Source organism: Pantherophis guttatus, chromosome 2 (genome assembly GCF_059756535.1).
Source record: "Pantherophis guttatus breed Tessera chromosome 2, ASM5975653v1, whole genome shotgun sequence".
In the NCBI taxonomy this organism is placed as follows: domain Eukaryota; kingdom Metazoa; phylum Chordata; class Lepidosauria; order Squamata; family Colubridae; genus Pantherophis; species Pantherophis guttatus.
The window spans coordinates 118,525,268-118,539,814 of NC_142064.1; positions in this window are offsets into that span (position 1 = coordinate 118,525,268).

Here is a 14,547-nt window from a genome sequence, read left to right on the forward strand (position 1 = left end):
TAGAAACTCCAAACTAATTGCATCATACTTGTACTATTATTTTCCCTTGAAATGAAAAATAGTTCATATTTGGCTTATTGTGCAAGCAAATAAAGTGAAAGAAGAACTATATGGTAACGGGTGTTTTCCTGATGGCTGAAATGCTATCCACCAGTCCTTGAGCTGGTACAAAACTATATTGATATAGTGTAAAATTTGCACTTGTGATCCTATCAAGGGCATGCTGTTCTTTATAATGTGCAGAACATGTTAAGGACAAGAATTGGTGTGTTTCCTGGCATTCTTTTCCTCTGTTCCCACTTAAGATCACCAGTCAGCAGAAAAACACCCACTAGTCCCACTGATGTAGGATGGTGACACCGAGGAAGCAAATTTTGACAGATGGCAAGGTAAAGAAGTTTAGACATCTGTCAAAACTCACTTTGATTTTGTTGTAAGTGTTTCATGTGGGTTAGCTCAAACAACAGTTGCCTGTTCAGGAAGAGTTGCCCATGAAGGCAGAGAAAAATCTGGTTGTCTTCCACTTTATTACGCAGCTCCTTCTCACTTCCATACCTGGTCAGCTGTTATTCTCCTCATTGAGGGCTTCAAGCCATAAACTTGGCAGATTTAAGGGGAGAACTCACTGCCTGAAGCAAAATGGGCAAGAACAGTTTCTGGGGAGTGTTCTGATCGCATCAGTTGGTGAAGCATGCAGTTTACATCCACATTGTATCTGATAAAAAAATGCTTCTTTAAAATTGGAATAATTGAGAATGAGTTAAATTTATCTCTGATATTGGCTGGGAACCAGAAGAAGGTGTCCTCATGAAGACCTAGCTCAAAAAAGAGGTTAGTGGGTCATACTTGTGCTAGGGTTAAATGCAACTGAAAAGTCCTGAAGTGCTATTAATGGACTGCAATGGTTTTGAGGGTGCTTTCTGCAATGAATCACATTGAATAAAGTGAATTTGTATTTATTTTTTTCAAGCACACATCTCTCTTATCCTTTCCCCAAGGAATTGAGGGCAGTTGTGTTCCTTTTAGCATACATAATAATCTTGTGAAATGAGTTCGGTTGAGAAATAATGACCAACCCACTGACCTTTGTGGCTGGGTTGAGATGGTTTCCCTTGATCAGGAGGTGCAGATTTGTTACTCCAGGGGTGGAAGAAGTGGAGAGCCTTCTACAAGTTAAAGAGTCAGAGCATATCTTGAAAATATGTGCAGTTCTCGTAGATGCTGCCAAATATGTGAAGCATGAATGAAAAAAGTGTTTCATTTTAAGAATAACTTTCCCAGAAAAGGCACTGATTGAAATTGTGGACATAATTTTGATTGAGTCACTAACCACAAACCAGATGTAGAATTACAAGGCACTAATCATCAACTAGTCCTGCAGATGAACCAGCTTCATAACAGGAAACATATTTGCTCCATTTCTCCATTGTAGCAAAAAAGAGTGTCTTACATTCATGGCTGCTTAATGAACCAAAATGGGAGAAATTGATTTTTCTTCTAGCATTTATTGGAAGAGGAGGGAGAATGTAGCATTCACTGAGGGTTAGTCTGTACAGCAATTGTTGAGTGAAAAGATGCAAATACTGCTGTTTCTGGCATTTGTCCAGCCCTGTTCCCAGAAAGGCAATATGTTGTGGTACAGTCCATCAAAACAGAAACTAGGTGGATACTGGACTTTTTTGGCTAGTAGGTACAACTCTCACTAGCACCACACTCTTTAATCACAGCTTTGTTCATTTAAAATTGTTTCTAGTCTGAAATACTTCAAGGCTGTTTCAGGTTTTGCATTAATTCTTTAGCACTAAAAGGCCACTAAATCTTCCTGCTCCTGACTCTGCTGTTTTCTCCTGCAAAATCCTGCTGGGTATGAAGAAAGACTAGATTTTGTGTGTATGTGGGGGGTGTCTGCCTCTGAAGCTGCAAACAATCCATTAATCCTCTCCTGTGGATAAATAACAGTCAAAGCAGAGAAAAGCAGTCAATTTGGTATATTAAAATCCGAATGTTAAAATACATTAAATATATTTGAGATAAATTTTGCCAAAGAGTGTACCCTGGCGTGATACAAAATCCTGTGTCGTGAGTCTCCCGTGTTCTCTAACCGAAAAGAGGAATTTTGATGAAACTGCCCCTGTTCACTTTAAAGATTATCCCTGTTAAGAGATCCTGACTTGGGGCACTAGACCTGTGACATTTGAAACCTGCCTTTAACCTGTTGGCCATAGGATCTAAAAGCCAGCATGAAAACAAGTTCTCTATCTTTGCATTATATGCGCAGACTTGCCCATATCCTAAACTATTAATTTCTTTATATATTGATTAAACTTTATTTACTGCCCATCTTGTCACAAGGCAACTCTGGGTGGCTTATAGGGGCATATAAATGTAAGCATAAATTGTTATGCTCGCATTTATTTTCTAATATCTTTTGTCATTCAAACAGTTTGAAGGACCCCGTTGCAAATATTGGCAATGACTAGAAGAAAGCAAGTAAGAGAGGCCTTCATTATCACCACTAGAGGTCTCTGTCAAATCAAAAAGAATGGACATGAGGCATCTTGGACTCTTGAAGAAAACTGTTATGTTGATGCTGTGGGTGTATATTTAAGAGTTAGTCAGTTCCCTCCAATTTTAGTAGCATCCAACAATCAAGTGCCTGGAACAAACATTTCATTTTGTCCCTCAGTCATATTGGAGCCATGTGATATCACAGTCGGCTGGAACTGCAACCTTTTTTGCACAGTAAACGGGCTTAACTTGTATTTACTATAAATGTTCTACCAGGAATGGATGTCTCCAGGTCTTAGTTTGACTGAAAAAGTCAATGTTGAATTTATGTTATGGGGTCATCAAAGAACTAAAAAATCAGTGAGGGAACTGAATTAATTGGTGATTTAAATGTTGCTTTGTGATAATTAACACATACTTTCCATCAAACTCCAACCCTTGAGTCTCCCAAGCTTCAACTCTCAGCCTTGCCTCTCCCCCGCCTATATCTGCTAAATTTATTCAGGAGATCTAATGCTTGTTGCTAGGAATGTGATCTTGAGTGAATTGAAATATGTGGGGGGTGAAATTATGTTGAAAGTTCTCTTTCCAAGGACATTCTGATGGAGAATAGAATATTCCCAAACATGCAATAAAAATGGAAACAGAGAAAGGAGTATGGTGTTCTGACCCTTAAAAGCACACTCCAACTGTGCACCAGGGGTGAAATCCAGCAGGTTCTGACAGGTTCTGGAGAACCAGTAGTGGAAATTTTAAGCAGTTCAGAGAACCGGCAAATACCACCTCTGGCTGGCTCCAGAGTGGGGTGGGAATGGAGATTTTGCAATATCCTTCCCCCAGCAGTGGGAAGAGAATGGGGATTTTGCAGTATCCTTCCTCTGGAGTGGGGTGGGAATGGAGATTTTGCAGTATCCTTCCCCTGCCATGCCCACCAAGCCACACCATGCCCATCAAGCCAGGTCCACAGAACCTGTAGTAAAAAAAATGGATTTCACCACTGCTGTGCACCCAACTAAAGCTAGTTTAAAATAAATAAAAGTTATAACTAATCTACTAACTGTATGCTTTCAGTCCCTTTTTATGTCTGGTATTTTATTCAGATCCAGTATTCCCTGAATAGGTCTCCTTTTCCTTAATCCTTTGAGCCACCCTGCACTTTTATTTATGAGAAGAGTAATAAATCACAGGCTTCGTTCCTGAAAATGGACTTTTATGGTTTATGATGGGTTGGGTTTATGCAATCTAAAGACGGTGAGGATTGAGAGAGGGGCCAAGTTCAGGAGTGTCCTTTCAGGCCAAAATTATTCTCCCCCAGCATGTAAAGGATTGCCAGTCTTGGATGTCTTGTCTGAATTATATTTTCTTTTCTTTAGATTTTGAATCATTAAGTGCTGAGCTTGGTTTTCGTTGAGGATTAATTTTGTTTCATGTTTCTTAAAACATAATTCCTCACCCCCTCTATCCTTCTTGAAGTGTTTAGGAATTGAAGGATAAATTCATTGCTTTCATGCAGCTTTTGTCTTGTCTTTAAAGAAAAAAAAGCTGTTGCTTAGGAAGATATAAGATACCACAGGACTATTTTCCTACTTTTACTACAATAGCCTATTATGAATGTCTGAGAAAAAAATATATTTCCATCTATGCATTTCTTCCTGTGTTAGAGACAATGCTGCCATTTTTATATATTATAGAAGAGAAGTGGGAATGAGGCTTGATTGTGATGCTGGAGGCTGCTTGGAGGATTCAGCCATTCCAGCTCAGCCTCCATTTTAATAATAAACCTACAAATGTGCTTGAGAATTTGCCCAGCGTACTAGCATTTAGGCCTTTATCTTCCAGGTGTAAAATGCATATCCTAACATACAGTCTACTGGGATTGTGTTTGCTTCTTTTGCAGAAGGAGACAACCATCTTCTAATCTAAAAGTCTGTGTGACACTTAAAATTTCTGCTAGATTTTGAGGATATAACTGTCACGAGGATTGGTGGATCAGGCCCAATAAATAGACTTGAGTCTATAGCTGATCCCTGGCACGGGTAGGGCATTTATGCCTGACAAATCCCCCTCTAAATGCCTGACCCGTGTCTGTAGGCCTGACTGGCTGGGTGGTACCCTGAGGTGGATGTTGAGCTTGGAAACTAAGTGTGAGTGTTGTTTGCCCTGTAGAGGTTTTGTGAGTATGTCTGCGGTCTGTTCTTCTGTATCGCAGTGTATGGCCTTTATGAAACCGATTCTGGAGAGCTGTCTAACGTGCTTATACTTTATGTCTATGTGCCTTGACCTTTGCCCTACAGCGTCGGACATGGATATTTCTATGGCGGCCTTGTTATCTTCGTAGATATTTATTGGGTAAGCTGGTTCTCTCCACACGCTGGCGAGTAGGTCGTCGAACCAGATGAGATTGTTGGCAGCTTTGGAGAGGCATATGTACTCAGCTTCAGTAGTCGAGGTTGCCACCAAGATTTGTTTACCTGTGTACCAATGCACCGGACTGTTATTTAGGTAGAATATGTACCCAGACGTGCTTTTCCGGCCTTTGGCATCTCCGGCCCAGTCAGCATCGGCGTAGCAGGAGAGGATGGGTTCGTCGGATTTTTCAGGTTCTAGGGTTAGGCATGCATTGGCACTTTGTTTTAGGTATCTTAGTACTCTTTTCACCGCGTCCCAGTGGTATGTGGTGGGTTTGCTCACGTGCTTGGACAATAAATTAACTGATAGAGCAATGTCCGGTCTTGTCCAGTTAGCGATGTACAGGAGGGAGCCTATGACTGACCTGTACAGTGTGTTGTCTTCAAATCCGGGTGATTCATTATGCATGTCTTTTAGGAAGTCCGTCTGCATGGGTGAATCACATCCCTTGGCGTCTGCCATGTTGCACTTATGGAGTAACTCTTCTATTTTCTCTTTCTGTGACAGTTGGAAACCTTTTGGTGTTTGGTTGACTTGTACCCCCAGGTACCGATTTATCCTTCCAAGGTATTTTAGGGTGAAGTGTTTGCCCAGTCTGCTGGCGAAGGTGTCGCGGTTCCCTTCGTGTTTGCTGATATATAGTATGTCATCCACGTAAACTAGGATGTATTCTGGTGAGTCCCCCTCTTTCCTGGTGAAGAAACAGTTGTCAGCTATGGTCGCCGTGAATCCCATAGACTTCAGGGCCTCCATCAGGCATTCGTACCAGCGTTTGCCTGATTGCTTTAGCCCGTACAGGCTCTTGTGAAGTAACCAGGTGTCCCCCCTGCTGGTTTCTTTGCTGTGGGGCGCTCTGATGTATATTTCTTTATCTAGGTTGGCGTGCAAGTAGGCGGTCTGCACGTCAAACTGGTGTACCTCCAGCCCTAGCAGGGATGCAATGACCAAGGCGCTTTTGACGCTCTCTGTTCTTACGGTGGGTGAATATGTGTCAGTGTAGTCCTCTGGAAACCTTTGAGCAAACCCCTGGGCAACTAATCTTGCTTTGTATAGGCTTTGGCCACCCTCTAAGTTCTTGACCTTGAAGATCCATCGGGTGCCTATTGCGCTCTTGCCCTCTGGGACTTTGGTTGGGGTGTAGACCTCTAGCTTCCTCAGGCTGTCCAGTTCTTTGGCCATGGCTAGCTCCCACTTTGCCCTCTCCTCCTGGGGTAGTCTCAATACCTCTTCGTAGGAGTTTGGTGTAACGTGATTCGTGTGCACGTGCATCACGTAATCATTTAGCCTTCTTGGTAGTTGGTTTCTGGTTGACCTGACCGGTCTGTCTACTGTCTGTTCAGCGTCATGCAGGTATCTGGCCTCTCTTTGCGTCAGTGAACCTATTCTTATCTTGGGATGATTCTCTTTCCATCCCTCAACCTTAACGCTTTGGAGTCCATTTCAGCCCTGCCGTCGTCGTGGAAGGACTATTCATCGCGGCTCCGGTGTAGAGGCCTCTGTCAGTCGGGTAGGCCTCGGCTTCGGTCTTGGGGGTCCAGGTGTGGTCCGGAAGGCGTCGTCTTGCAGCTGCTTCCCCGAGGCGAAGATCCTGGCGGCGCTGAGGCTCCGGCGACGGCGGTAAGTAGCTGCCCCAGTCCCCGCGATCCGGGGTGCGCGGCTTAGGCGATCGGAGGCGCGGTGTCCCTGGGGTGCGAAGGTGGGCTGGTGAGCTGGCATGGGTGTCGGTGGCTCTCTGGTGGGTGCTCCGTTGCACCTCTCCCTGCCCCTCCTTCCGTTTCGGCCTCCCCGGTTTCTCCTTTGTAATTTTGAAGCCTGGGCCAAAGGCTGCGGCAAGGGTCTTCATGGCCCTATCTACTTGCCGCTCGCTGGGGGTGTACCAGGGGTCCGAGTCCGATTCTGCCCCCTCTCCCCGGTCACTTTCTTCATGATTCATGGTCCGGCATTTTTCGCGCGCCGGCCATTTTGAATCCTGGCTGCCGATTGGTTGGAGGTCGGCCATCTTGTCCGACCACGTGGACAAAGATGGCCGCCGTTTCAAATTTAGAGCGGGGCTTTGGGGCTCGGTGGCCGGGCGATCCACTCACCGAGTCCAGCTCCTCGAGTTCAGAGTCCGAGTCTCCTTCGCTCCTTGCCACCTCGCGGTCGATTATGAAGCTCCTCAAGTCGGCAAGGAGGTTTTTGTCGCCGGCTCGCTCCTTCAACAGCTGCAGGACGTCGAGTCGCAGCTCTTCTTCTTCTTGGTCATCGTGGTGGGCCCTTTTCCTTTTCTCGATCTCCCCCTTTTCTTCCGTCATGGTGGTTTTGGGGGTGGTTGAGGTTCCTGCCTTCCCTGGCGAGTCCGATGGGTTGCTTTCCCGTTGCTTCGGGGGTGTCGCCATTCTGCAGGTAGGTATGGGTCCTTGTCTTGTGGCTTGGGATCGCTGGGCCTTACCAACCATCCTCTGCTACCATTTTGTCACGAGGATTGGTGGATCAGGCCCAATAAATAGACTTGAGTCATCAGATAAAATATCTCTCTTTTATTTGCAGGTTCATCATATCATCACTGGTTACATTAGGATCTGCAACATGGAGGAGTGTGCCCACCTTTTATACCTGTGGGCGGGGATTCAGGTAAGGAGGGGTCTATGGGAGGAGCTGACCAGGTGGGTGTCTGGGTTAACCCTTGCACTACTGAGCTATAGCTGATCCCTGGCACGGGTAGGGCATTTATGCCTGACAATAATTGCACCAAAAAAAAAACCCACGTCCACCACCAAATCCAAATTCCTACCTTTTTAGTGTGGAACAATTAAAACTAGTGTGAAACCTAAATATATGTCTATACACATTTTAAACTTTAATAAAAAAAAACAAAGCAAAAAAAAAGATCTCCTTCCTCCTCCCCCTCCCCAAAAAAGAAATTGCAAAAATACAAATTCCTGGCAGATCTTGACTATGTATTGTCATCTATTTCAGGGGTCTCCAACCTTGGCAACTTTAAGACTTGTGGACTTCAACTCCCAGAGTTCCTCAGCCATCTTAGTTAAACTGGCTGAGGAATTCTGGGAGTTGAAGTCCACAAGTCTTAAAGTTGCCAAGGTTGGAGACCCCTGATCTATTTTATTGTCATGTCTGCTGCAGAGGTGGGTTTCAGCAGGTTCTGACCAATTCTGGAGAACTGGTAGCGGAAATTTTGAGTAGTTCAGAGAACCGGTAGTAAAAATTCTGACTGGCTCCGCCCCCATTTATTCTCTGCCTCTCAAGTCCCAGCTGATTGGGAGGAAATGGGGATTTTGCGGTATCCTTCCCCTGCAATGGGGTGGGAATGGAGATTTTACAGTATCCTTCCCCTGCCATGCCCACCAAGCCATGCCACGCCCAGCAAGCCACGCCCACAGAACCTGTAGTAAAAAAAATTGAAATCCATCACTGGGACTCTGCTGTGATCCATATACCCATACTGCTTCATTGGCAAAAAGTTACCTACTCCTGTTCTTCAGTTACCGGTATGTACTGACAGCCCTTTCCTTAAGCCTATCATTCTTCTGTTCTCCCTTAAAGTGGAGCTCCCCAATTTGGAATCCTCCAAATATGGATTAAGAGTCTTGTGATTTGTTTGTATGTTTATCACGTGTACATAGCTGCCCATATAACTCTAGTATTCTGGGCAGTTTACAAACAATTAAAAACATTATAAAATCAGTGCAATATGATGATGGCAGCTGCAACTCAATACCTCTTCAGGGCACCAGATTTGGAAAGGCTGATAGGCACAGTAAAAGCAAAAGTAAAGATTCCTTTAAGTTTGACACCTGAGGATTGCATGGACACATCTATATTTTATTTTCTTGCCATTACCTTCTTTCAGAATCTTTTTTTTTTTAACTTTTCATTTTATTCTGTAGCTGTGGATCTTTATGGATCCTATAGTAACTGGACCAGAGCTAAACTTGTTTTAAATCAGCCAAATTTGGCTAGGGGCTGCTGGTTCTGATTTAGTCCAAATTAGTAGTATTTATGCATCTGAGGGAATGGCTAGCGCACTTGGAATAAAGATGAGGCTTTCAATCAAACCCGACCACCCCTCATTCTTCAAGGGGAAAACCAAACAATTCAACAAGGAGTGACACATACCTCCTGGGCTGTGAATATTGACTTACGGGGAAAGAAATGGAATACCATAGAATATTCTGTAAAAACACAGGGCTGTTTTGGGAAGAACCAGCAGGGTTTTATTGCTGCAAGAGCATCATTCAGTAGCAGAATATATGCTTTGCATGCAGAGGGCCCAGGGTTCAAGATCTCCATCTTAAAAAGAGCAGGCAACAATCAATGGAAAAGGCGTCAGAAAGAATTGGTAGGGTGCTGGTATCAGCCAGAGTAGAAAATACTGGATCTCAAAATAGTTTCTTTTGAGTACACCAAACTAAAGAGCAGGAAACTATGCAATTCAGTGCTGAAACATCAGGCAGCAATATAAAACCAGCATAATGCTGGAACTAGCTTTCAGCTTCTCCAGCTCCCTGCCATTAGGTTGTCCACAAATATTCTAAAGCTCGGCATTTTATGGCCCAAGTAATTTAACATTCTCAGCAATAATGGGGTCTTAAAAAATACCAGGTTAAGGTTGGCTTATGAATTTATGCCTGAATTAGACTTTGACGGTAGTATTGACAGAAGAATTTCAGCAAAATGCACCTTCTTCTGTTGGGAGTTCAGAGAAAGTCCATCACATCCAACCTTCTGTACTAAAATTGGTAACCAGCAGAGCAGATTATGAATTGTTAATGGCTACAGTCTGCTAAAGATTGTCAAGGGGAAGTATTTTATCCCTACATTTCCTCAAATTTAGTTGAAGTTTTCCAGCCGTTTGGAAAAAAACAAAGTGCATTGGCCAGGACGTTCAGCAGTGGTGTGTGTCCATGCATCTGAGGGGAAAAAAATCAATACAAGAACAGACTTGTCCAGCTGGTGGCATCAGGTTATAAGAATAAAAGCTCAGGCCTAACACAGTGGAACATCCTTGTCAGTGTGAAATGCAACTGGGAAGCCAGGCAAGAAGTGCTGCTTTCTCTGCCAACTGTTACCCTTGCCAGAAGGAGCAATGCCCAAAGAAGGGAAGATTTGACTACAGATCTTCACTCTCTGGGATAGTCCTGAGATTCTGCCCTGCATACCAGCACCAGTGATGTGCCTGCTTAAAAGAAGTATGCAACCCGCCTAGGAATCCCAGGAGATATTAACCTTAAACTCACCTTGTCTTTCTGAAGTCCAGCAGCTGCAGCTCACATCTTAAATTATCCTGTGCAACTGTAGCGCTTTTCTGATTAAGCAGAATTACAATTTTCCGAAGTGCCAGCTAACGAGATGGGATAATGAGAATTGGAATCCAATATATCTGGATTTACCAAGTTGAGGAAAAGGGCTTTAAACAAGATTATATTTCCATCCCACTGTTCTTAACAGAGTTTGGTTATCTAATTAGCTCGGGCTGGATAATATACTTTACGAAAACATTTATTACTTTCCACCTATTTACTCATGTCTCTTTTGAGAGTTAACTTTGATGTGCCCTCTTATTATATGGGAATCTACAGTACGTATGTGGTGCTTACTATGAGCCAGTTCTTCAGAATCTGTTTTTTGGAGCAGAGCCCTTGGATTGCCTGAAATTATCACTGAATAGGCCAGGTTATCTATGAGATCACTTCTCCCTGGGAGTTTCTGCTCATCCCAGATAGACTGGGCCTTCCCTCAAATGTTGCCATCTAGTGCAGGGGTCCCCAATCCCCGGTCCCGGGATTGGTACTGGTACACAGCATGCAAGAAACTGGACCACGCAAACAAGCAGAGCCCCATCCATGGGATGCTGGCAGCATATGACACCATGCCCCCTCCTGTCGACGGAAAAATCTCTCTCCATGAAATAGTCCCTGGTGCCCAAAAGGTTGTGGGCTGCTGATCTAGTGGATCAGGAAGTATGCTTTTCTGTTGTGACTCCTGCCCTATAGAACATCCTCCTCCAGAGATCCAGCGGCCCCCAACCTCTGAGCTTTCTAGAATGTTGCTTAGAGCTGACTTTTCTCCAGACATTGGGAACCTGGGGACTTTAAAGTTGGATAAATGTTACTGATGAGGCACCAGGTTTTTGTTGTTTATTTGTTGAATTAGTTTATTGCTGTGTTTTTGTTATTGCTGTTAGCTATCCAGAGTTGTATCTCGTAAATGGGCAGCCATATAAATATTTTAAATAAATATGCACAGAAAGGGTTTCCAAAGGCAAAATCCCATTTCCCCTTCAAGTGTCAGTTTTTTGAGATAGGAAAAGTCAAGACATGGCTGTTGTTAGGAATCTTGGAATGTACTGAATGTGGTTAAGGGATTGTAAAAGAATCTTGGAAATCTATCAAAGCTCTTTTCTGTTTCAACTTACAGTATATCTAACCACCAGTCAAGGTTTCTCAGGATCCTGATATCTTTCCTGTAATGGTTATATATTTGCTATCACATTAGGACGGAGTGTCAAACTCAATTTCATTGAGGGCCACATCAGGGTTGTGTTTGAGATCGGAGGGGCCGGGGTGTGTGTGGCTCTGTGTGTGTGTGTGGATGGTTCGACATCACTCGTGTGGAGGCCTGTGATGGCCTGAGCACTCTGCCAGCCAAAACGGGCTTCTGAGCTCCGTTTTCGGCTGCAACGGCCTCCTGCAACCCTCTGCCAGCGGAAACACAACTTGGGAGCCCATTTTGACTGGCAGAGGCACCGCAGGCCGGTCCTTTGTTATTTTCAGGGTGGCCCCGCGGGCCAGATCTAAATACCCCTCGGGCCGGATTTGACCCGTGGGCCTTGTGTTTAACACCCCTGCATTAGGGTATGGTAGAATTGCCCAGTGATGTGGGAAAGGAATACAGTGTAATAAATAGATCTGCCTTAGAATGATTCTGGTTCATTGTCTCTGCCTTTCATTAAAAAAATAAAAAAAAGGCTGCCATGAAAGTTCAGGGAACATTCCTGTTAAACACACTATGTTGTGATTAAAAGAAGAGTAGCAGTATGTTAAAACAGGAACCACACCCAAAGGTTTTACTAACTCTAATGCCGCCAAGAATAGCTCCACTGGTGATATAGGTGGAAAATAAATTTAACCAACCAAATAAATACATAAATAAATAATGCTGCCAGCATAGGTCCGGCCAGCCAGGGCCTATTGACACATTCTGGGTAGGGAGCAGCAGAGGGCATGGAAGAAACCGTCTCCAGCAGGGTGGATTTGATTTAAATCGAGTTGATTTAAATCACAATTTAAATCATGATTTAAATCACTAGTAAAAAGGCTTGATTTAAATCAACTCGATTTAAATCATAATTTTTAAAGAGCAACTGTCATCTCTGCTACTCCTTTGACCCACTGTTGACTCACCGATAGTCCCAGTGTTGCAGAATATACAGCCTCATGCTACATAATTAAGCTCCATTTCATGCTGAATAAACTAAATTATTTATGTATCTTAAATAGAAAACTATCTTACGATAGATTTTTACCCCAAAAGTTTTTTATTAAAATAAATTTGATAAAAATCAAAAAAATCCGATTTAAATCAAAAAAATCCGATTTTTTTTGATTTTTTTAAAAAAATCATTGATTTTTATCCACCCTGGTCTCCAGCCAATTCTCCCCCAATTTCTTTTCAGTGCCAGGAACAGATTCCTTCCCATCCCCTTTTGTCCGCTCTGCAATGACTTTTTACTTCCTCTGTATATCGGAGAGCCTAGACGGTTTGTTCACTGCCAACTGGGTGGGACTTGTTTCCCACAAGCATCCTGGTCAATTTCACATTGCTTGAGAGTTTGGGAGGGTGGTGTGGGTCAGCATGCTTGCTCCTAACAACTTCCCTGTTGTGCATCACAGTGGCTAATCATGCAATATTCACAAACGAAAGTTGGCAATGCTCACATTGGGCTAGAAGCCACACTGAATTACAATCCTACCATCCAACTAGCAACTCTGCCTTCTGGGTGTGAGGTGGCCATTTACTTTTTGCCTCTTCCAAATGTAAATCAGTGTTTTACTTTAGATTTCAAAGCTGAAGTCCTATAGGCCAGGGGTCTCCAGCCTTGGCAATTTTAAGATTTGTGGACTTCAACTCCTAGAATTCCTCAGCCAGCTTAGCTGGCTGAGGAATTCTGGGAGTTGAAGTCCAGAAGTCTTAAAGTTGACAAGGCTGGAGACCCCTGCTATAGGCCAGACCAGCAAATCAATCCATCTCACAGGAAGGTAACACTACTGTACTTTTATTGAGACTTGATACGCAGAATCTGGCAGGTCCTGATTGTGCTCTCCTCCTTCCTCCTCGTTCTATTTCAGTGAATCTGAGACCACTCTGCTTATCTTTATCAAGGTCGTCTTCCTAATTCTCTACAATTCTTATTATTGCCTTGGGGCTTGGCAAAGAATTTATGAGAAAAAGATGAGCAATTTCATTCAGGTGGTTATTTATAGTTTTGAATGGATTTAAATGGTAATCTTTCCTCTCTTCTCATCAAAGTAGCGTCTGGCATTTGAGGGACTGCACTTTAATATAAACATGATCACATCTAATTTAGACTATCATTTATAAAGACCCCATGAAAGCATGTTGATAGAACGCTCTTATTCATTTAACTAGTGTGTAGCTGCCATGTGGAGTTTTGACAAAATGGAAAGCCTGGTTAATATTCTGCATGTGACCAGGGATGGGGAGGGGAGTGCAAAATTGGATGCCATTTTGTAATTGTAGGAACCAAACGTGGTTACTTAAGCCAATTGTTTGCGGAAGGAACCAGCCAAATTAATATTCAATAGCATGTGTTGGTTGGAATGACAGGAGAGCTTTCTGAATTTTCTCTTTATTATTTTTGTCCTGGTCATTCCCCAACTACAAGTTAATGCGAGTAAGAACAACTGGGAGAAATTTTAATTTCTACATCAGCAACCAGCCCCAGATCTATAATATACAGGTAGTTTGACCTACAATCTTTTGTTTAGCAATTGCTTAGTTAAGATGGCACTGAAAAAAGCTATTTATCATCAGTCTTCACACTTATGACTGTTAAAATATCTCATCGGATAAAAAATCTGGGGTTTGGTAACCAACATGTATTTATGAGGGCTGCAGTGTCCTGCAGTCAACATGATTGCCATACACCACCTTTCAGCTGGCTTCCAACAAGCAACATCAATATAACAACTGTGATTTACTTAATGACTACCTCAGTTAGAGGTGGAGGTTCCACCAGCAATTATGGTTGTAAGTCGAGGACTACCTGTATTTATAGCAAATACTCTCCATGAATCTTGTAATTTGAATTGGCGTGCCTATACATAAAAGTTGTCCATGTGTGAAGAATGGAAACCAGCTAGTGACACTTAGGCATTCTGAGGTTTTCTCTGTCAAGTGAAGTGCTAGCCTCAAGGAACCCTGGGTAGCCACAATTCAGGATTTTGTGCCCACCCAGTTAGTCAAGTTAATGGGAGGAAGGAGGAAGTTCTACTGGACAAGTATTTAGGTAACATCCCAAAACAGAGTTTGTCTTTGGAATTGGCTGGAGCACTTGAGGATTGGAGCTTTGTTCCAAAAGTCCTTCTGTTCCAAAAGTCTGCAATCTGC